The sequence below is a fragment of the Heterodontus francisci genome, chromosome 18 (genome assembly GCF_036365525.1).
Source record: "Heterodontus francisci isolate sHetFra1 chromosome 18, sHetFra1.hap1, whole genome shotgun sequence".
In the NCBI taxonomy this organism is placed as follows: Eukaryota; Metazoa; Chordata; class Chondrichthyes; order Heterodontiformes; family Heterodontidae; genus Heterodontus; species Heterodontus francisci.
The window spans coordinates 84,859,610-84,886,008 of record NC_090388.1 but is presented as its reverse complement, the minus strand read 5'-3'; positions in this window follow the sequence as shown (position 1 = coordinate 84,886,008).

The following is a 26,399-nucleotide window of genomic DNA, read 5'->3' as shown; positions in this document are numbered from 1 at the left end:
ACATTCCTGACATGGAGAGCAATCTCTCTGCAGAGACATTTCTGACATGGAGTGCACTGTCTGCACAGAGACAATTCTGACATGGAGGGCAATCTCTCTCCAGCGACATTTCTGACATGGAGCGCAATCTCTCTACAGAGACATTTCTGACATGGAGAGCAATCTCTCCACAGAGGCATCACTGACATGGAGTGCAATCTCTCGACTGAGACATTACTGACATGGAGTGTAATCTCTCGACAAAGACATTTCTGACATGGAGAGCAATCCATCAACAGAGACATTTCTGACATGGAGTGCACTCTCTCCACAGAGACATTTCTGACAAGGAGAGTCATCTCTCTGCAGAGACATTTCTGACATGGAGTGCACTCTCTCCACAGAGACAGTTCTGACATGGAGTGCAATCTCTCCACAGAGACATTTCTGACATGGAGTGCACTCTCCCGCTCTCCCGATAGAGATATTCCTGACATGGAGAGCAATTTCTCTCCAGAGACATTTCTGACATGGAGAGCAATCTCTCTACAGAGACATTTCTGACATGGAGTGCACTCTCTCAACAGAGACATTTCTGACATGTCGAGCAATCTCTTGACAGAGACATTTCTGACATGGAGAGCAATCTCTCCACAGAGACATTACTGACATGGAGTGCAATGTCTCGACAGAGACATTACTGTTTTGTAGTGCAATCTCTCCACAGAGACATTACTGACATGGAGTGTAATCTCTCGACAGAGACATTTCTGACAGGAAAGCAATCTATCAACAGAGACATTTCTGACATGGAGAGCAATCTATCAACAGAGCCATTTCTGACATGGAGTTCACTCTCTCTGCAGAGACATTTCTGACATTGAGAGTAATCTCTCTGCAGAGACATTTCTGACATGGAGAGCAATCTCTCCAAAGAGACATTTCTGACATGGAGAGCAATCTCTCCACAGAGACATTCCAGACATGGAATGCACGCTCCCGATAGAGACATTCCTGACATGGAGTGCACTCTCTCCACAGAGACATTTCTGACATGGAGTGCACTCTCCCGCTCTCCCGATAGAGACATTCCTGACATGGAGTGCAATCTCCCTGCAGAAACATTACTGACATGGAGAGCAATCTCTCCACGGAGACATTTCTGACATGGAGAGCAATCTCTCAACAGAGACATTTCTGACATGGACAGCAATCTCTCCACAGAGACATTTCTGACATGAAGTGTACTCACTCCACAGAGACGTTTCGGACATGGAGAGCAATCACTCTGCAGAGACATTTCTGACATGGAGAGCACTCTCTCTGCAGAGACATTCCTGTCATGGAGTGCAATCTCTCCACGGAGACATTTCTGACATGGAGAGCAATCTCTCCACAGAGACATTTCTGACATGGAGTGCACTCTCTCAACAGAGAAATTCCTGACATGGAGAGCAATCTCTCTGCAGAGACATTCCTGACATGGAGAGCACTCTCTCTGCAGAGACATTCCTGTCATGGAGTGCAATCTCTCCACGGAGACATTTCTGACATGGAGAGCAATCTCTCCACAGAGACATTTCTGACATGGAGTGCACTCTCTCAACAGAGAAATTCCTGACATGGAGAGCAATCTCTCTGCAGAGACATTCCTGACATGGAGTGCACTCTCTCCACAGAGGCATTTCTGACATGGAGTGCACTCTCCCGCTCTCCCGATAGAGACATTCCTGACATGGAGAGCAATCTCTCTGCAGAGACATTTCTGACATGGAGTGCACTGTCTGCACAGAGACAATTCTGACATGGAGGGCAATCTCTCTCCAGCGACATTTCTGACATGGAGCGCAATCTCTCTACAGAGACATTTCTGACATGGAGAGCAATCTCTCGACTGAGACATTACTGACATGGAGTGTAATCTCTCGACAAAGACATTTCTGACATGGAGAGCAATCCATCAACAGAGACATTTCTGACATGGAGTGCACTCTCTCCACAGAGACATTTCTGACATGGAGAGTCATCTCTCTGCAGAGACATTTCTGACATGGAGTGCACTCTCTCCACAGAGACAGTTCTGACATGGAGTGCAATCTCTCCACAGAGACATTTCTGACATGGAGTGCACTCTCCCGCTCTCCCGATAGAGATATTCCTGACATGGAGAGCAATTTCTCTCCAGAGACATTTCTGACATGGAGAGCAACCTCTCTACAGAGACATTTCTGACATGGAGTGCACTCTCTCAACAGAGACATTTCTGACATGTCGAGCAATCTCTTGACAGAGACATTTCTGACATGGAGAGCAATCTCTCCACAGAGACATTACTGACATGGAGTGCAATGTCTCGACAGAGACATTACTGTTTTGGAGTGCAATCTCTCCACAGAGACATTACTGACATGGAGTGTAATCTCTCGACAGAGACATTTCTGACAGGAAAGCAATCTATCAACAGAGACATTTCTGACATGGAGAGCAATCTATCAACAGAGCCATTTCTGACATGGAGTTCACTCTCTCTAAGAGACATTTCTGACATTGAGAGTAATCTCTCTGCAGAGACATTTCTGACATGGAGAGCAATCTCTCCAAAGAGACATTTCTGACATGGAGAGCAATCTCTCCACAGAGACATTCCAGACATGGAGAGCAACCTCTCTGCAGAGACATTCCTGACATGGAATGCACGCTCCCGATAGAGACATTCCTGACATGGAGTGCACTCTCTCCACAGAGACATTTCTGACATGGAGAGCAATCTCTCAACAGAGACATTTCTGACATGGAGAGCAATCTCTCCACAGAGACATTTCTGACATGGAGAGCAATCTCTCAACAGAGACATTTCTGACATGGAGAGCAATCACTCTGCAGAGACATTTCTGACATGGAGAGCACTCTCTCTGCAAAGACATTCCTGTCATGGAGTGCAATCTCTCCACGGAGACATTTCTGACATGGAGAGCAATCTCTCCACAGAGACATTTCTGACATGGAGAGCAATCTCTCTGCAGAGACATTCCTGACATGGAGTGCACTCTCCCGATAGAGTCATTCCTGACATGGAGTGCACTCTCTCCACAGAGGCATTTCTGACATGGAGTGCACTCTCCCGCTCTCCCGATAGAGACATTCCTGACATGGAGTGCAATCTCTCTGCAGAGACATTTCTGACATGGAGTTTACTGTCTGCACAGAGACAATTCTGACATGGAGGGCAATTTCTACAGAAACATTTCTGACATGGAGAGCAATCACTCCACAGAGACATTTCTGACATGGAGAGCAATCTCTCCACAGAGACATTTCTGACATGGAGAGCACTCTCTCGACAGAGACATTCCTGACATGGAGAGCAACCTCTCTGCAGAGACATTCCTGACATGGAGTGCAATCTCTCCACAGAGACATTTCTGACATGGAGTGCACTGTCTCTCCAGAGACATTTCTGACATGGAGTGCACTCTCCCGCTCTCCCGATAGAGACATTCCTGACATGGAGAGCAATTTCTCTCCAGAGACATTTCTGACATGGAGAGCAATCTCTCTACAGAGACATTTCTGACATGGAGTGCACTCTCTCAACAGAGACATTTCTGACATGTCGAGCAATCTCTTGACAGAGACATTTCTGACATGGAGAGCAATCTCTCCACAGAGACATTACTGACATGGAGTGCAATGTCTCGACAGAGACATTACTGTTTTGGAGTGCAATCTCTCCACAGAGACATTACTGACATGGAGTGTAATCTCTCGACAGAGACATTTCTGACAGGAAAGCAATCTATCAACAGAGACATTTCTGACATGGAGTGTACTCTCTCCACAGAGACATTTCTGACATGGAGAGCAATCTATCAACAGAGCCATTTCTGACATGGAGTGTACTCTCTCTACAGAGACAATTCTGACATTGAGAGTAATCTCTCTGCAGAGACATTTCTGACATGGAGTGCACTCTCTCCACAGAGACAGTTCTGACATGGAAGAGCAATCTCTCTACAGAGACATTTCTGTCATGGAGTGCACTCTCTCTACAGAGACATTTCTGACAAGGAGAGCAATCACTCTACAGAGACATTTCTGACATGGAGAGCAATCTCTCCTCAGAGACATTTCTGACATGGAGAGCACTCTGTCTGCAAAGACATTCCTGACATGGAGTGCAATCTCTCCAAAGAGACATTTCTGACATGGAGAGCAATCTCTCCACAGAGACATTTCTGACATGGAGAGCAATCTCTCCACAGAGACATTTCTGACATGGAGAGCAATCTCTCCAAAGAGACATTTCTGACATGGAGAGCAATCTCTCCACTGAGACATTCCTGACATGGAGAGCAACCTCTCTGCAGAGACATTCCTGACATGGAATGCACGCTCCCGATAGAGACATTCCTGACATGGAGTGCACTCTCTCCACAGAGACATTTCTGACATGGAGAGCAATCTCTCAACAGAGACATTTCTGACATGGAGAGCAATCTCTCAACAGAGACATTTCTGACATGGACAGCAATCTCTCCACAGAGACATTTCTGACATGAAATGTACTCTCTCCACAGAGACGTTTCTGACATGGAGAGCAATCTCTCTGCAGAGACAATTCTGACATGGAGTGCACTCTCTCTACAGAGACATTTCTGACATGGAGAGCAATCACTCTGCAGAGACATTTCTGACATGGAGAGCACTCTCTCTGCAAAGACATTCCTGTCATGGAGTGCAATCTCTCCACGGAGACATTTCTGACATGGAGAGCAATCTCTCTGCAGAGACATTCCTGACATGGAGTGCACTCTCCCGATAGAGTCATTCCTGACATGGAGTGCACTCTCTCCACAGAGGCATTTCTGACATGGAGTGCACTCTCCCGCTCTCCCGATAGAGACATTCCTGACATGGAGTGCAATCTCTCTGCAGAGACATTTCTGACATGGAGTGCACTGTCTGCACAGAGACAATTCTGACATGGAGGGCAATTTCTACAGAAACATTTCTGACATGGAGAGCAATCACTCCACAGAGACATTTCTGACATGGAGAGCAATCTCTCCACAGAGACATTTCTGACATGGAGAGCACTCTCTCGACAGAGACATTCCTGACATGGAGAGCAACCTCACTGCAGAGACATTCCTGACATGGAGTGCAATCTCTCCACAGAGACATTTCTGACATGGAGTGCACTGTCTCTCCAGAGTCATTTCTGACATGGAGTGCACTCTCCTGCTCTCCCGATAGAGACATTCCTGACATGGAGAGCAATTTCTCTCCAGAGACATTTCTGACATGGAGAGCAATCTCTCTACAGAGACATTTCTGACATGGAGTGCACTCTCTCAACAGAGACATTTCTGACATGTCGAGCAATCTCATGACAGAGACATTTCTGACATGGAGAGCAATCTCTCCACAGAGACATTACTGACATGGAGTGCAATGTCTCGACAGAGACATTACTGTTTTGGAGTGCAATCTCTCCACAGAGACATTACTGACATGGAGTGTAATCTCTCGACAGAGACATTTCTGACAGGAAAGCAATCTATCAACAGAGACATTTCTGACATGGAGTGTACTCTCTCCACAGAGACATTTCTGACATGGAGAGCAATCTATCAACAGAGCCATTTCTGACATGGAGCGTACTCTCTCGACAGAGACATTTCTGACATTGAGAGTAATCTCTCTGCAGAGACATTCCTGACATGGAGTGCACTCTCTCCACAGAGACAGTTCTGACATGGAAGAGCAATCTCTCTGCAGAGACATTTCTGTCATGGAGTGCACTCTCTCTACAGAGACATTTCTGACAAGGAGAGCAATCACTCTACAGAGACATTTCTGACATGGAGAGCAATCTCTCCTCAGAGACATTTCTGACATGGAGAGCACTCTGTCTGCAAAGACATTCCTGACATGGAGTGCAATCACTCCAAAGAGACATTTCTGACATGGAGAGCAATCTCTCCACAGAGACATTTCTGACATGGAGAGCAATCTCTCCACAGAGACATTTCTGACATGGAGAGCAATCTCTCCACAGAGACATTTCTGACATGGAGAGCAATCTCTCAACAGAGACATTCCTGACATGGAGAGCAATCTCCCTGCAGAGACATTCCTGACATGGAGTGCCCTCTCCCGATAGAGACATTCCTGACATGGAGTGCAATCTCTCTGCAGAAACATTACTGACATGGAGAGCAATCTCTCTGCAGAGACATTTCTGACATGGAGAGCAATCTCTCCTCAGAGACATTTCTGACATGGAGAGCACTCTGTCTGCCGAGACATTCCTGACATGGAGTGCAATCTCTCCAAAGAGACATTTCTGACATGGAGAGCAATCTCTCCACAGAGACATTTCTGACATGGAGAGCAATCTCCCTGCAGAGACATTCCTGACATGGAGTGCACTCTCCCGATAGAGACATTCCTGACATGGAGTGCAATCTCTCTGCAGAAACATTACTGACATGGAGAGCAATCTCTCTACAGAGACATTTCTGACATGGAGTGCACTCTCTCTACAGAGACATTTCTGACATGGAGAGCAATCTCTCAACAGAGACATTTCTGACATGGACAGCAATCTCTCCACAGAGACATTTCTGACATGAAGTGCACTCTCTCCACAGAGACAGTTCTGACATGGAGAGCAATCTCTCTGCAGAGACAATTCTGACATGGAGTGCACTCTCTCCACAGAGACATTTCTGACATGGAGAGCAATCACTCTGCAGAGACATTTCTGACATGGAGAGCACTCTCTCTGCAGAGACATTCCTGACATGGACAGCAATCTCTCCACAGAGACATTTCTGACATGGAGAGCAATCTCTCCACAGAGACATTTCTGACATGGAGTGCAATCTCTCCACAGAGGCATTTCTGACATTGAGTGCACTCTCCCGCTCTCCCGATAGAGACATTCCTGACATGGAGTGCAATCTCTCTGCAGAGACATTTCTGACATGGAGAGCAATCTCCCTGCAGAGACATTCCTGACATGGAGTGCCCTCTCCCGATAGAGACATTCCTGACATGGAGTGCAATCTCTCTGCAGAAACATTACTGACATGGAGAGCAATCTCTCTGCAGAGACATTTCTGACATGGAGAGCAATCTCTCCTCAGAGACATTTCTGACATGGAGAGCACTCTGTCTGCCGAGACATTCCTGACATGGAGTGCAATCTCTCCAAAGAGACATTTCTGACATGGAGAGCAATCTCTCCACAGAGACATTTCTGACATGGAGAGCAATCTCCCTGCAGAGACATTCCTGACATGGAGTGCACTCTCCCGATAGAGACATTCCTGACATGGAGTGCAATCTCTCTGCAGAAACATTACTGACATGGAGAGCAATCTCTCTACAGAGACATTTCTGACATGGAGTGCACTCTCTCTACAGAGACATTTCTGACATGGAGAGCAATCTCTCAACAGAGACATTTCTGACATGGACAGCAATCTCTCCACAGAGACATTTCTGACATGAAGTGCACTCTCTCCACAGAGACAGTTCTGACATGGAGAGCAATCTCTCTGCAGAGACAATTCTGACATGGAGTGCACTCTCTCCACAGAGACATTTCTGACATGGAGAGCAATCACTCTGCAGAGACATTTCTGACATGGAGAGCACTCTCTCTGCAGAGACATTCCTGACATGGACAGCAATCTCTCCACAGAGACATTTCTGACATGGAGAGCAATCTCTCCACAGAGACATTTCTGACATGGAGTGCAATCTCTCCACAGAGGCATTTCTGACATTGAGTGCACTCTCCCGCTCTCCCGATAGAGACATTCGTGACATGGAGTGCAATCTCTCTGCAGAGACATTTCTGACATGGCGTGCACTGTCTGCACAAAGACAATTCTGACATGGAGGGCAATCTCTCTCCAGCGACATTTCTGACATGGAGAGCAATCTCTCTGCAGAGACATTTCTGACATTGAGTGCACTCTCTCAACAGAGACATTTCTGACATGGGGTGCAATCTCTCGACAGAGACATTACTGACATGGAGTGTAATCTCTCCACAGAGACATTTCTGACATGGAGAGTAATCTCTCTGCAGAGACATTTCTGACATGGAGTGCACTCTCTCCACAGAGACAGTTCTGACATGGAGAGCAATCTCTCCACAGAGACATTTCTGACAATGAGAGCAATCTCTCAACAGAGACATTTCTGACATGGACAGCAATCTCTCCACAGAGACATTTCTGACATGGAGAGCAATCACTCTGCAGAGACATTTCTGACATGGAGAGCACTCTCTCTGCAGAGACATTCCTGACATGGAGTGCAATCTCTCCACGGAGACATTTCTGACATGGAGTGCACTCTCTCGACAGAGAAATTCCTGACATGGAGAGCAATCTCTCTGCAGAGGCATTTCTGACATGGAGTGCACTCTCCCGCTCTCCCGATAGAGACATTCCTGACATGGAGTGCAATCTCTCTGCAGAGACATTTCTAACATGGAGTGCACTGTCTGCACAGAGACAATACTGACATGGAGGGCAATCTCTCTCCAGCGACATTTCTGACATGGAGTGCACTCTCTCTACAGAGACATTTCTGACATGGAGAGCAATCTCTCCACAGAGACATCACTGACATGGAGTGCAATCTCTCGACAGAGAGATTACTGACATGGAGTGTAATCTCTCGACAGAGACATTTCTGACATGGAGAGCAATCACTCTGCAGAGACATTTCTGACATGGAGAGCACTCTCTCTGCAGAGACATTGCTGTCATTGAGTGCAATCTGTCCACGGAGACATTTCTGACATGGAGAGCAATCTCTCCACAGAGACATTTCTGACATGGAGTGCACTCTCTCAACAGAGAAATTCCTGACATGGAGAGCAATCTCTCTGCAGAGACATTACTGACATGGAGTGTAATCTCTCGACAGAGACATTTCTGACATGGAGAGCAATCCATCAACAGAGACATTTCTGACATGGAGTGCACTCTCTCCACAGAGACATTTCTGACATGGAGAGTCATCTCTCTGCAGAGGCATTTATGACATGGAGTGCACTCTCTCCACAGAGACAGTTCTGACATGGAGTGCAATCTCTCCACAGAGACATTTCTGACATGGAGTGCACTCTCCCGCTCTTCCGATAGAGATATTCCTGACATGGAGAGCAATTTCTCTCCAGAGACATTTCTGACATGGAGAGCAATCTCTCTACCGAGACATTTCTGACATGGAGTGCACTCTCTCAACAGAGACATTTCTGACATGTCGCGCAATCTCTTGACAGAGACATTTCTGACATGGAGAGCAATCTCTCTGCAGAGACATTTCTGTCATGGAGTGCACTCTCTCTACAGAGACATTTCTGACAAGGAGAGCAATCACTCTACAGAGACATTTCTGACATGGAGAGCAATCTCTCCTCAGAGACATTTCTGACATGGAGAGCACTCTGTCTGCAAAGACATTCCTGACATGGAGTGCAATCACTCCAAAGAGACATTTCTGACATGGAGAGCAATCTCTCCACAGAGACATTTCTGACATGGAGAGCAATCTCTCCACAGAGACATTTCTGACATGGAGAGCAATCTCTCCACAGAGACATTTCTGACATGGAGAGCAATCTCTCAACAGAGACATTCCTGACATGGAGAGCAATCTCCCTGCAGAGACATTCCTGACATGGAGTGCCCTCTCCCGATAGAGACATTCCTGACATGGAGTGCAATCTCTCTGCAGAAACATTACTGACATGGAGAGCAATCTCTCTGCAGAGACATTTCTGACATGGAGAGCAATCTCTCCTCAGAGACATTTCTGACATGGAGAGCACTCTGTCTGCCGAGACATTCCTGACATGGAGTGCAATCTCTCCAAAGAGACATTTCTGACATGGAGAGCAATCTCTCCACAGAGACATTTCTGACATGGAGAGCAATCTCCCTGCAGAGACATTCCTGACATGGAGTGCACTCTCCCGATAGAGACATTCCTGACATGGAGTGCAATCTCTCTGCAGAAACATTACTGACATGGAGAGCAATCTCTCTACAGAGACATTTCTGACATGGAGTGCACTCTCTCTACAGAGACATTTCTGACATGGAGAGCAATCTCTGAACAGAGACATTTCTGACATGGACAGCAATCTCTCCACAGAGACATTTCTGACATGAAGTGCACTCTCTCCACAGAGACAGTTCTGACATGGAGAGCAATCTCTCTGCAGAGACAATTCTGACATGGAGTGCACTCTCTCCACAGAGACATTCCTGACATGGAGTGCAATCTCTCTGCAGAGACATTTCTGACATGGCGTGCACTGTCTGCACAAAGACAATTCTGACATGGAGGGCAATCTCTCTCCAGCGACATTTCTGACATGGAGAGCAATCTCTCTGCAGAGACATTTCTGACATTGAGTGCACTCTCTCAACAGAGACATTTCTGACATGGGGTGCAATCTCTCGACAGAGACATTACTGACATGGAGTGTAATCTCTCCACAGAGACATTTCTGACATGGAGAGTAATCTCTCTGCAGAGACATTTCTGACATGGAGTGCACTCTCTCCACAGAGACAGTTCTGACATGGAGAGCAATCTCTCCACAGAGACATTTCTGACAATGAGAGCAATCTCTCAACAGAGACATTTCTGACATGGACAGCAATCTCTCCACAGAGACATTTCTGACATGGAGAGCAATCACTCTGCAGAGACATTTCTGACATGGAGAGCACTCTCTCTGCAGAGACATTCCTGACATGGAGTGCAATCTCTCCACGGAGACATTTCTGACATGGAGTGCACTCTCTCGACAGAGAAATTCCTGACATGGAGAGCAATCTCTCTGCAGAGGCATTTCTGACATGGAGTGCACTCTCCCGCTCTCCCGATAGAGACATTCCTGACATGGAGTGCAATCTCTCTGCAGAGACATTTCTAACATGGAGTGCACTGTCTGCACAGAGACAATACTGACATGGAGGGCAATCTCTCTCCAGCGACATTTCTGACATGGAGTGCACTCTCTCTACAGAGACATTTCTGACATGGAGAGCAATCTCTCCACAGAGACATCACTGACATGGAGTGCAATCTCTCGACAGAGAGATTACTGACATGGAGTGTAATCTCTCGACAGAGACATTTCTGACATGGAGAGCAATCACTCTGCAGAGACATTTCTGACATGGAGAGCACTCTCTCTGCAGAGACATTGCTGTCATTGAGTGCAATCTGTCCACGGAGACATTTCTGACATGGAGAGCAATCTCTCCACAGAGACATTTCTGACATGGAGTGCACTCTCTCAACAGAGAAATTCCTGACATGGAGAGCAATCTCTCTGCAGAGACATTACTGACATGGAGTGTAATCTCTCGACAGAGACATTTCTGACATGGAGAGCAATCCATCAACAGAGACATTTCTGACATGGAGTGCACTCTCTCCACAGAGACATTTCTGACATGGAGAGTCATCTCTCTGCAGAGGCATTTATGACATGGAGTGCACTCTCTCCACAGAGACAGTTCTGACATGGAGTGCAATCTCTCCACAGAGACATTTCTGACATGGAGTGCACTCTCCCGCTCTTCCGATAGAGATATTCCTGACATGGAGAGCAATTTCTCTCCAGAGACATTTCTGACATGGAGAGCAATCTCTCTACCGAGACATTTCTGACATGGAGTGCACTCTCTCAACAGAGACATTTCTGACATGTCGCGCAATCTCTTGACAGAGACATTTCTGACATGGAGAGCAATCTCTCTGCAGAGACATTTCTGTCATGGAGTGCACTCTCTCTACAGAGACATTTCTGACAAGGAGAGCAATCACTCTACAGAGACATTTCTGACATGGAGAGCAATCTCTCCTCAGAGACATTTCTGACATGGAGAGCACTCTGTCTGCAAAGACATTCCTGACATGGAGTGCAATCACTCCAAAGAGACATTTCTGACATGGAGAGCAATCTCTCCACAGAGACATTTCTGACATGGAGAGCAATCTCTCCACAGAGACATTTCTGACATGGAGAGCAATCTCTCCACAGAGACATTTCTGACATGGAGAGCAATCTCTCAACAGAGACATTCCTGACATGGAGAGCAATCTCCCTGCAGAGACATTCCTGACATGGAGTGCCCTCTCCCGATAGAGACATTCCTGACATGGAGTGCAATCTCTCTGCAGAAACATTACTGACATGGAGAGCAATCTCTCTGCAGAGACATTTCTGACATGGAGAGCAATCTCTCCTCAGAGACATTTCTGACATGGAGAGCACTCTGTCTGCCGAGACATTCCTGACATGGAGTGCAATCTCTCCAAAGAGACATTTCTGACATGGAGAGCAATCTCTCCACAGAGACATTTCTGACATGGAGAGCAATCTCCCTGCAGAGACATTCCTGACATGGAGTGCACTCTCCCGATAGAGACATTCCTGACATGGAGTGCAATCTCTCTGCAGAAACATTACTGACATGGAGAGCAATCTCTCTACAGAGACATTTCTGACATGGAGTGCACTCTCTCTACAGAGACATTTCTGACATGGAGAGCAATCTCTGAACAGAGACATTTCTGACATGGACAGCAATCTCTCCACAGAGACATTTCTGACATGAAGTGCACTCTCTCCACAGAGACAGTTCTGACATGGAGAGCAATCTCTCTGCAGAGACAATTCTGACATGGAGTGCACTCTCTCCACAGAGACATTTCTGACATGGAGAGCAATCACTCTGCAGAGACATTTCTGACATGGAGAGCACTCTCTCTGCAGAGACATTCCTGACATGGACAGCAATCTCTCCACAGAGACATTTCTGACATGGAGAGCAATCTCTCCACAGAGACATTTCTGACATGGAGAGCAATCTCTCCACAGAGACATTTCTGACATGGAGTGCAATCTCTCTACAGAGACATTTCTGACATGGAGTGCACTCTCTCAACAGAGACATTTCTGACATGTCGCGCAATCTCTTGACAGAGACATTTCTGACATGGAGGGCAATCTCTCTACAGAGACATTTCTGACATGGAGTGCAATGTCTCGACAGAGACATTACTGTTTTGGAGTGCAATCTCTCCACAGAGACATTACTGACATGGAGTGTAATCTCTCGACAGAGACATTTCTGACATTGAGAGTAATCTCTCTGCAGAGACATTTCTGACATGGAGTGCACTCTCTCCACAGAGACAGTTCTGACATTGAAGAGCAATCTCTCTACAGAGACATTTCTGACATGGAGAGCAATCTCTCCAAAGAGACATTTCTGACATGGAGAGCAATCTCTCCACAGAGACAGTCCAGACATGGAGAGCAACCTCTCTGCAGAGACATTCCTGACATGGAATGCACGCTCCCGATAGAGACATTCCTGACATGGAGTGCACTCTCTCCACAGAGACATTTCTGACATGGAGAGCAATCTCTCAACAGAGACATTTCTGACATGGAGAGCAATCTCTCAACAGAGACATTTCTGACATGGACAGCAATCTCTCCACAGAGACATTTCTGACATGAAGTGTACTCTCTCCACAGAGACGTTTCAGACATGGAGATCAATCTCTCTGCAGAGACAATTCTGACATGGAGTGCACTCTCTCTACAGAGACATTTCTGACATGGAGAGCAATCACTCTGCAGAGACATTTCTGACATGGAGAGCACTCTCTCTGCAAAGACATTCCTGTCATGCAGTACAATCTCTCCACGGAGACATTTCTGACATGGAGAGCAATCTCTCCACAGAGACATTTCTGACATGGAGAGCAATCTCTCTGCAGAGACATTCCTGACATGGAGTGCACTCTCCCGATAGAGTCATTCCTGACATGGAGTGCACTCTCTCCACAGAGGCATTTCTGACATGGAGTGCACTCTCCCGCTCTCCCGATAGAGACATTCCTGACATGGAGTGCAATCTCTCTGCAGAGACATTTCTGACATGGAGTGCACTGTCTGCACAGAGACAATTCTGACATGGAGGGCAATTTCTACAGAAACATTTCTGACATGGAGAGCAATCACTCCACAGAGACATTTCTGACATGGAGAGCAATCTCTCCACAGAGACATTTCTGACATGGAGAGCACTCTCTCGACAGAGACATTCCTGACCTGGAGAGCAACCTCTCTGCAGAGACATTCCTGACATGGAGTGCAATCTCTCCACAGAGACATTTCTGACATGGAGTGCACTGTCTCTCCAGAGACATTTCTGACATGGAGTGCACTCTCCCGCTCTCCCGATAGAGACATTCCTGACATGGAGAGCAATTTCTCTCCAGAGACATTTCTGACATGGAGAGCAATCTCTCTACAGAGACATTTCTGACATGGAGTGCACTCTCTCAACAGAGACATTTCTGACATGTCGAGCTATCTCTTGACAGAGACATTTCTGACATGGAGAGCAATCTCGCCACAGAGACATTACTGACATGGAGTGCAATGTCTCGACAGAGACATTACTGTTTTGGAGTGCAATCTCTCCACAGAGACATTACTGACATGGAGTGTAATCTCTCGACAGAGACATTTCTGACAGGAAAGCAATCTATCAACAGAGACATTTCTGACATGGAGTGTACTCTCTCCACAGAGACATTTCTGACATGGAGAGCAATCTATCAACAGAGCCATTTCTGACATGGAGTGTACTCTCTCTACAGAGACATTTCTGACATTGAGAGTAATCTCTCTGCTGAGACATTTCTGACATGGAGTGCACTCTCTCCACTGAGACAGTTCTGACATGGAAGAGCAATCTCTCTACAGAGACATTTCTGTCATGGAGTGCACTCTCTCTACAGAGACATTTCTGACAAGGAGAGCAATCACTCTACAGAGACATTTCTGACATGGAGAGCAATCTCTCCTCAGAGACATTTCTGACATGGAGAGCACTCTGTCTGCAAAGACATTCCTGACATGGAGTGCAATCTCTCCAAAGAGACATTTCTGACATGGAGAGCAATCTCTCCACAGAGACATTTCTGACATGGAGAGCAATCTCTCCACAGAGACATTTCTGACATGGAGAGCAATCTCTCCACAGAGACATTTCTGACATGGAGAGGAATCTCTCCACAGAGACATTTCTGACATGAAGTGTACTCTCTCCACAGAGACGTTTCTGACATGGAGAGCAATCACTCTGCAGAGACATTTCTGACATGGAGAGCACTCTCTCTGCAAAGACATTCCTGTCATGCAGTACAATCTCTCCACGGAGACATTTCTGACATGGAGAGCAATCTCTCCACAGAGACATTTCTGACATGGAGAGCAATCTCTCTGCAGAGACATTCCTGACATGGAGTGCACTCTCCCGATAGAGTCATTCCTGACATGGAGTGCACTCTCTCCACAGAGGCATTTCTGACATGGAGTGCACTCTCCCGCTCTCCCGATAGAGACATTCCTGACATGGAGTGCAATCTCTCTGCAGAGACATTTCTGACATGGAGTGCACTGTCTGCACAGAGACAATTCTGACATGGAGGGCAATTTCTACAGAAACATTTCTGACATGGAGAGCAATCACTCCACAGAGACATTTCTGACATGGAGAGCAATCTCTCCACAGAGACATTTCTGACATGGAGAGCACTCTCTCGACAGAGACATTCCTGACATGGAGAGCAACCTCTCTGCAGAGACATTCCTGACATGGAGTGCAATCTCTCCACAGAGACATTTCTGACATGGAGTGCACTGTCTCTCCAGAGACATTTCTGACATGGAGTGCACTCTCCCGCTCTCCCGATAGAGACATTCCTGACATGGAGAGCAATTTCTCTCCAGAGACATTTCTGACATGGAGAGCAATCTCTCTACAGAGACATTTCTGACATGGAGTGCACTCTCTCAACAGAGACATTTCTGACATGTCGAGCAATCTCTTGACAGAGACATTTCTGACATGGAGAGCAATCTCTCCACAGAGACATTACTGACATGGAGTGCAATGTCTCGACAGAGACATTACTGTTTTGGAGTGCAATCTCTCCACAGAGACATTACTGACATGGAGTGTAATCTCTCGACAGAGACATTTCTGACAGGAAAGCAATCTATCAACAGAGACGTTTCTGACATGGAGTGTACTCTCTCCACAGAGACATTTCTGACATGGAGAGCAATCTATCAACAGAGCCATTTCTGACATGGAGTGTTCTCTCTCTACAGAGACATTTCTGACATTGAGAGTAATCTCTCTGCAGAGACATTTCTGACATGGAGTGCACTCTCTCCACAGAGACAGTTCTGACATGGAAGAGCAATCTCTCTACAGAGACATTTCTGTCATGGAGTGCACTCTCTCTACAGAGACATTTCTGACAAGGAGAGCAATCACTCTACAGAGACATTTCTGACATGGAGAGCAATCTCTCCTCAGAGACATTTCTGACATGGAGAGCACTCTGTCTGCAAAGACATTCCTGACATGGAGTGCAATCTCTCCAAAGAGACATTTCTGACATGGAGAGCAATCTCTCCACAGAGACATTTCTGACATGGAGAGCAATCACTCCACAGAGTCATTTCTGAATTGGAGAGCAATCTCTCCACAGAGACATTTCTGACATGGAGAGCAATCTCTCCACAGAGACATTTCTGACATGAAGTGTACTCTCTCCACAGAGAGATTTCTGACATGGAGATCAATCTCTCTGCAGAGACAATTCTGACATGGAGTGCACTCTCTCTACAGAGACATTTCTGACATGGAGAGCAATCACTCTGCAGAGACATTTCTGACATGGAGAGCACTCTCTCTGCAAAGACATTCCTGTCATGCAGTACAATCTCTCCACGGAGACATTTCTGACATGGAGAGCAATCTCTCCACAGAGACATTTCTGACATGGAGAGCAATCTCTCTGCAGAGACATTCCTGACATGGAGTGCACTCTCCCGATAGAGTCATTCCTGACATGGAGTGCACTCTCTCCACAGAGGCATTTCTGACATGGAGTGCACTCTCCCGCTCTCCTGATAGAGACATTCCTGACATGGAGTGCAATCTCTCTGCAGAGACATTTCTGACATGGAGTGCACTGTCTGCACAGAGACAATTCTGACATGGAGGGCAATTTCTACAGAAACATTTCTGACATGGAGAGCAATCACTCCACAGAGACATTTCTGACATGGAGAGCAATCTCTCCACAGAGACATTTCTGACATGGAGAGCACTCTCTCGACAGAGACATTCCTGACATGGAGAGCAACCTCTCTGCAGAGACATTCCTGACATGGAGTGCAATCTCTCCACAGAGACATTTCTGACATGGAGTGCACTGTCTCTCCAGAGACATTTCTGACATGGAGTGCACTCTCCCGCTCTCCCGATAGAGACATTCCTGACATGGAGAGCAATTTCTCTCCAGAGACATTTCTGACATGGAGAGCAATCTCTCTACAGAGACATTTCTGACATGGAGTGCACTCTCTCAACAGAGACATTTCTGACATGTCGAGCAATCTCTTGACAGAGACATTTCTGACATGGAGAGCAATCTCTCCACAGAGACATTACTGACATGGAGTGCAATGTCTCGACAGAGACATTACTGTTTTGGAGTGCAATCTCTCCACAGAGACATTACTGACATGGAGTGTAATCTCTCGACAGAGACATTTCTGACAGGAAAGCAATCTATCAACAGAGACGTTTCTGACATGGAGTGTACTCTCTCCACAGAGACATTTCTGACATGGAGAGCAATCTATCAACAGAGCCATTTCTGACATGGAGTGTTCTCTCTCTACAGAGACATTTCTGACATTGAGAGTAATCTCTCTGCAGAGACATTTCTGACATGGAGTGCACTCTATCCACAGAGACAGTTCTGACATGGAAGAGCAATCTCTCTACAGAGACATTTCTGTCATGGAGTGCACTCTCTCTACAGAGACATTTCTGACAAGGAGAGCAATCACTCTACAGAGACATTTCTGACATGGAGAGCAATCTCTCCTCAGAGACATTTCTGACATGGAGAGCACTCTGTCTGCAAAGACATTCCTGACATGGAGTGCAATCTCTCCAAAGAGACATTTCTGACATGGAGAGCAATCTCTCCACAGAGACATTTCTGACATGGAGAGCAATCTCTCCACAGAGACATTTCTGACATGGAGAGCAATCTCTCCACAGAGACATTTCTGACATGGAGAGCACTCTCTCAACAGAGACATTCCTGACATGGAGAGCAATCTCCCTGCAGAGACATTCCTGACATGGAGTGCACTCTCCCGATAGAGACATTCCTGACATGGAGTGCAATCTCTCTGCAGAAACATTACTGACATGGAGAGCAATCTCTCCGCAGAGACATTTCTGACATGGAGAGCAATCTCTCCTCAGAGACATTTCTGACATGGAGAGCACTCTGTCTGCCGAGACATTCCTGACATGGAGTGCAATCTCTCCAAAGAGACATTTCTGACATGGAGAGCAATCTCTCCACAGAGACATTTCTGACATGGAGAGCAATCTCCCTGCAGAGACATTCCTGACATGGAGTGCACTCTCCCGATAGAGACATTCCTGACATGGAGTGCAATCTCTCTGCAGAAACATTACTGACATGGAGAGCAATCTCTCTACAGAGACATTTCTGACATGGAGTGCACTCTCTCTACAGAGACATTTCTGACATGGACAGCAATCTCTCAACAGAGACATTTCTGACATGGACAGCAATCTCTCCACAGAGACATTTCTGACATGGAGTGCACTCTCTCCACAGAGACAGTTCTGACATGGAGAGCAATCTCTCTGCTGAGACAATTCTGACATGGAGTGCACTCTCTCCACAGAGACATTACTGACATGGAGAGCACTCTCTCTGCAGACACATTCCTGACATGGACAGCAATCTCTCCACAGAGACATTTCTGACATGGAGAGCAATCTCTCCACAGAGACATTTCTGACATGGAGTGCAATCTCTCCACAGAGGCATTTCTGACATTGAGTGCACTCTTCCGCTCTCCCGATAGAGACATTCCTGACATGGAGTGCAATCTCTCTGCAGAGACATTTCTGACATGGCCTGCACTGTCTGCACAGAGACAATTCTGACATGGAGGGTAATCTCTCTCCAGCGACATTTCTGACATGGAGAGCAATCTCTCTACAGAGACATTTCTGACATTGAGTGCAATCTCTCAACAGAGACATTTCTGACATGGACAGCAATCTCTCAACAGAGACATTTCTGACATGGGGTGCAATCTCTCGACAGAGACATTACTGACATGGAGTGTAATCTCTCCACAGAGACATTTCTGACATGGAGAGTAATCTCTCTGCAGAGACATTTCTGACATGGAGTGCACTCTCTCCACAGAGACAGTTCTGACATGGAGAGCAATCTCTCCACAGAGACATTTCTGACATGGAGAGCAATCTCTCAACAGAGACATTTCTGACATGGACAGCAATCTCTCCACAGAGACATTTCTGACATGGAGAGCAATCACTCTGCAGAGACATTTCTGACATGGAGAGCACTCTCTCTGCAGAGACATTCCTGACATGGAGTGCAATCTCTCCACGGAGACATTTCTGACATGGAGTGCACTCTCTCGACAGAGAAATTCCTGACATGGAGAGCAATCTCTCTGCAGAGGCATTTCTGACATGGAGTGCACTCTCCCGCTCTCCCGATAGAGACATTCCTGACATGGAGTGCAATCTCTCTGCAGAGACATTTCTGACATGGAGTGCACTGTCTGCACAGAGACAATACTGACATGGAGGGCAATCACTCTCCAGCGACATTTCTGACATGGAGTGCACTCTCTCTACAGAGACATTTCTGACATGGAGAGCAATCTCTCCACAGAGACATCACAGACATGGAGTGCAATCTCTCGACAGAGACATTACTGACATGGGGTGTAATCTCTCGACAGAGACATTTCTGACATGGAGAGCAATCTATCAACAGAGACATTTCTGACATGGAGAGCAATCTATCAACAGAGACATTTCTGACATGGAGTGCACTCTCTCCACAAGACATTTCTGACATGGAGAGTAATCTCTCTGCAGAGACATTTCTGACATGGAGTGCACTCTCTCCACAGAGACTGTTCTGACATGGAGTGCAATCTCTCTACACAGACATTTCTGACATGGAGTGCACTCTCTCTACAGAAACATTTCTGACATGGAGAGTAATCACTCTACAGAGACATTTCTGACATGGAGTGCACTCTCTCTACAGAGACATTTCTGGCATGGAGAGCAATCTCTCCACAGAGACATTTCTGACATGGAGAGCACTCTCTCGACAGAGACATTCCTGACATGGAGAGCAACCTCTCTGCAGAGACATTCCTGACATGGAGTGCACTCTCCCGATAGAGACATTCCTGACATGGAGAGCAATTTCTCTCCAGAGCCATTTCTGACATGGAGAGCAATCTCTCTACAGAGACATTTCTGATATGGAGTGCACTCTCTCAACAGAGACATTTCTGACATGTCGAGCAATCTCTTTGCAGAGACATTTCTGACATGGAGAGCAATCTCTCCACAGAGACATTACTGACATGGAGTGCAATGTCTCGACAGAGACATTATTGTTTTGGAGTGCAATCTCTCCACAGAGATATTACTGACATGGAGTGCACTCACTCGACAGAGACATTTCTGACATGGAGAGCAATCACTCTGCAGAGACATTTCTGACATGGAGAGCACTCTCTCTGCAAAGACATTCCTGTCATGCAGTACAATCTCTCCACGGAGACATTTCTGACATGGAGAGCAATCTCTCCACAGAGACATTTCTGACATGGAGAGCAATCTCTCTGCAGAGACATTCCTGACATGGAGTGCACTCTCCCGATAGAGTCATTCCTGACATGGAGTGCACTCTCTCCACAGAGGCATTTCTGACATGGAGTGCACTCTCCCGCTCTCCCGATAGAGACATTCCTGACATGGAGTGCAATCTCTCTGCAGAGACATTTCTGACATGGAGTGCACTGTCTGCACAGAGACAATTCTGACATGGAGGGCAATTTCGACAGAAACATTTCTGACATGGAGAGCAATCACTCCACAGAGACATTTCTGACATGGAGAGCAATCTCTCCACAGAGACATTTCTGACATGGAGAGCACTCTCTCGACAGAGACATTCCTGACATGGAGAGCAACCTCTCTGCAGAGACATTCCTGACATGGAGTGCAATCTCTCCACAGAGACATTTCTGACATGGAGTGCACTGTCTCTCCAGAGACATTTCTGACATGGAGTGCACTCTCCCGCTCTCCCGATAGAGACATTCCTGACATGGAGAGCAATTTCTCTCCAGAGACATTTCTGACATGGAGAGCAATCTCTCTACAGAGACATTTCTGACATGGAGTGCACTCTCTCAACAGAGACATTTCTGACATGTCGAGCAATCTCTTGACAGAGACATTTCTGACATGGAGAGCAATCTCTCCACATAGACATTACTGACATGGAGTGCAATGTCTCGACAGAGACATTACTGTATTGGAGTGCAATCTCTCCACAGAGACATTACTGACATGGAGAGCAATCTCTCCAAAGAGACATTTCTGACATGGAGAGCAATCTCTCCACAGAGACAGTCCAGACATGGAGAGCAACCTCTCTGCAGAGACATTCCTGACATGGAATGCACGCTCCCGATAGAGACATTCCTGACATGGAGTGCACTCTATCCACAGAGACATTTCTGACATGGAGAGCAATCTCTCAACAGAGACATTTCTGACATGGAGAGCAATCTCTCAACAGAGACATTTCTGACATGGACAGCAATCTCTCCACAGAGACATTTCTGACATGAAGTGTACTCTCTCCACAGAGACGTTTCTGACATGGAGATCAATCTCTCTGCAGAGACAATTCTGACATGGAGTGCACTCTCTCTACAGAGACATTTCTGACATGGAGAGCAATCACTCTGCAGAGACATTTCTGACATGGAGAGCACTCTCTCTGCAAAGACATTCCTGTCATGCAGTACAATCTCTCCACGGAGACATTTCTGACATGGAGAGCAATCTCTCCACAGAGACATTTCTGACATGGAGAGCAATCTCTCTGCAGAGACATTCCTGACATGGAGTGCACTCTCCCGATAGAGTCATTCCTGACATGGAGTGCACTCTCTCCACAGAGGCATTTCTGACATGGAGTGCACTCTCCCGCTCTCCCGATAGAGTCATTCCTGACATGGAGTGCAATCTCTCTGCAGAGACATTTCTGACATGGAGTGCACTGTCTGCACAGAGACAATTCTGACATGGAGGGCAATTTCTACAGAAACATTTCTGACATGGAGAGCAATCACTCCACAGAGACATTTCTGACATGGAGAGCAATCTCTCCACAGAGACATTTCTGACATGGAGAGCACTCTCTCGACAGAGACATTCCTGACATGGAGAGCAACCTCTCTGCAGAGACATTCCTGACATGGAGTGCAATCTCTCCACAGAGACATTTCTGACATGGAGTGCACTGTCTCTCCAGAGACATTTCTGACATGGAGTGCACTCTCCCGCTCTCCCGATAGAGACATTCCTGACATGGAGAGCAATTTCTCTCCAGAGACATTTCTGACATGGAGAGCAATCTCTCTACAGAGACATTTCTGACATGGAGTGCACTCTCTCAACAGAGACATTTCTGACATGTCGAGCAATCTCTTGACAGAGACATTTCTGACATGGAGAGCAATCTCGCCACAGAGACATTACTGACATGGAGTGCAATGTCTCGACAGAGACATTACTGTTTTGGAGTGCAATCTCTCCACAGAGACATTACTGACATGGAGTGTAATCTCTCGACAGAGACATTTCTGACAGGAAAGCAATCTATCAATAGAGACATTTCTGACATGGAGTGTACTCTCTCCACAGAGACATTTCTGACATGGAGAGCAATCTATCAACAGAGCCATTTCTGACATGGAGTATACTCTCTCTACAGAGACATTTCTGACATTGAGAGTAATCTCTCTGCAGAGACATTTCTGACATGGAGTGCACTCTCTCCACAGAGACAGTTCTGACATGGAAGAGCAATCTCTCTACAGAGACATTTCTGTCATGGAGTGCACTCTCTCTACAGAGACATTTCTGACAAGGAGAGCAATCACTCTACAGAGACATTTCTGACATGGAGAGCAATCTCTCCTCAGAGACATTTCTGACATGGAGAGCACTCTGTCTGCAAAGACATTCCTGACATGGAGTGCAATCTCTCCAAAGAGACATTTCTGACATGGAGAGCAATCTCTCCACAGAGACATTTCTGACATGGAGAGCAATCTCTCCACAGAGACATTTCTGACATGGAGAGCAATCTCTCCACAGAGACATTTCTGACATGGAGAGCAATCTCTCCACAGAGACATTTCTGACATGAAGTGTACTCTCTCCACAGAGACGTTTCTGACATGGAGATCAATCTCTCTGCAGAGACAATTCTGACATGGAGTGCACTCTCTCTACAGAGACATTTCTGACATGGAGAGCAATCACTCTGCAGAGACATTTCTGACATGGAGAGCACTCTCTCTGCAAAGACATTCCTGTCATGCAGTACAATCTCTCCAAGGAGACATTTCTGACATGGAGAGCAATCTCTCCACAGAGACATTTCTGACATGGAGAGCAATCTCTCTGCAGAGACATTCCTGACATGGAGTGCACTCTCCCGATAGAGTCATTCCTGACATGGAGTGCACTCTCTCCACAGAGGCATTTCTGACATGGAGTGCACTCTCCCGCTCTCCCGATAGAGAAATTCCTGACATGGAGTGCAATCTCTCTGCAGAGACATTTCTGACATGGAGTGCACTTTCTGCACAGAGACAATTCTGACATGGAGGGCAATTTCTACAGAAACATTTCTGACATGGAGAGCAATCACTCCACAGAGACATTTCTGACATGGAGAGCAATCTCTCCACAGAGACATTTCTGACATGGAGAGCACTCTCTCGACAGAGACATTCCTGACATGGAGAGCAACCTCTCTGCAGAGACATTCCTGACATGGAGTGCAATCTCTCCACAGAGACATTTCTGACATGGAGTGCACTGTCTCTCCAGAGACATTTCTGACATGGAGTGCACTCTCCCGCTCTCCCGATAGAGACATTCCTGACATGGAGAGCAATTTCTCTCCAGAGACATTTCTGACATGGAGAGCAATCTCTCTACAGAGACATTTCTGACATGGAGTGCACTCTCTCAACAGAGACATTTCTGACATGTCGAGCAATCTCTTGACAGAGACATTTCTGACATGGAGAGCAATCTCTCCACAGAGACATTACTGACATGGAGTGCAATGTCTCGACAGAGACATTACTGTTTTGGAGTGCAATCTCTCCACAGAGACATTACTGACATGGAGTGTAATCTCTCGACAGAGACATTTCTGACAGGAAAGCAATCTATCAACAGAGACATTTCTGACATGGAGTGTACTCTCTCCACAGAGACATTTCTGACATGGAGAGCAATCTATCAACAGAGCCATTTCTGACATGGAGTGTACTCTCTCTACAGAGACATTTCTGACATTGAGAGTAATCTCTCTGCAGAGACATTTCTGACATGGAGTGCACTCTATCCACAGAGACAGTTCTGACATGGAAGAGCAATCTCTCTACAGAGACATTTCTGTCATGGAGTGCACTCTCTCTACAGAGACATTTCTGACAAGGAGAGCAATCACTCTACAGAGACATTTCTGACATGGAGAGCAATCTCTCCTCAGAGACATTTCTGACATGGAGAGCACTCTGTCTGCAAAGACATTCCTGACATGGAGTGCAATCTCTCCAAAGAGACATTTCTGACATGGAGAGCAATCTCTCCACAGAGACATTTCTGACATGGAGAGCAATCTCTCCACAGAGACATTTCTGACATGGAGAGCAATCTCTCCACAGAGACATTTCTGACATGGAGAGCACTCTCTCAACAGAGACATTCCTGACATGGAGAGCAATCTCCCTGCAGAGACACTCCTGACATGGAGTGCACTCTCCCGATAGAGACATTCCTGACATGGAGTGCAATCTCTCTGCAGAAACATTACTGACATGGAGAGCAATCTCTCTGCAGAGACATTTCTGACATGGAGAGCAATCTCTCCTCAGAGACATTTCTGACATGGAGAGCACTCTGTCTGCCGAGACATTCCTGACATGGAGTGCAATCTCTCCAAAGAGACATTTCTGACATGGAGAGCAATCTCTCCACAGAGACATTTCTGACATGGAGAGCAATCTCCCTGCAGAGACATTCCTGACATGGAGTGCACTCTCCCGATAGAGACATTCCTGACATGGAGTGCAATCTCTCTGCAGAAACATTACTGACATGGAGAGCAATCTCTCTACAGAGACATTTCTGACATGGAGTGCACTCTCTCTACAGAGACATTTCTGACATGGACAGCAATCTCTCAACAGAGACATTTCTGACATGGACAGCAATCTCTCCACAGAGACATTTCTGACATGGAGTGCACTCTCTCCACAGAGACAGTTCTGACATGGAGAGCAATCTCTCTGCTGAGACATTTCTGACATGGAGTGCACTCTCTCCACAGAGACATTTCTGACATGGAGAGCAATCACTCTGCAGAGACATTACTGACATGGAGAGCACTCTCTCTGCAGACACATTCCTGACATGGACAGCAATCTCTCCACAGAGACATTTCTGACATGGAGAGCAATCTCTCCACAGAGACATTTCTGACATGGAGTGCAATCTCTCCACAGAGGCATTTCTGACATTGAGTGCACTCTCCCGCTCTCCCGATAGAGACATTCCTGACATGGAGTGCAATCTCTCTGCAGAGACATTTCTGACATGGCCTGCACTGTCTGCACAGAGACAATTCTGACATGGAGGGCAATCTCTCTCCAGCGACATTTCTGACATGGAGAGCAATCTCTCTACAGAGACATTTCTGACATTGAGTGCACTCTCTCAACAGAGACATTTCTGACATGGGGTGCAATCTCTCGACAGAGACATTACTGACATGGAGTGTAATCTCTCCACAGAGACATTTCTGACATGGAGAGTAATCTCTCTGCAGAGACATTTCTGACATGGAGTGCACTCTCTCCACAGTGACAGTTCTGACATGGAGAGCAATCTCTCCACAGAGACATTTCTGACATGGAGAGCAATCTCTCAACAGAGACATTTCTGACATGGACAGCAATCTCTCCACAGAGACATTTCTGACATGGAGAGCAATCACTCTGCAGAGACATTTCTGACATGGAGAGCACTCTCTCTGCAGAGACATTC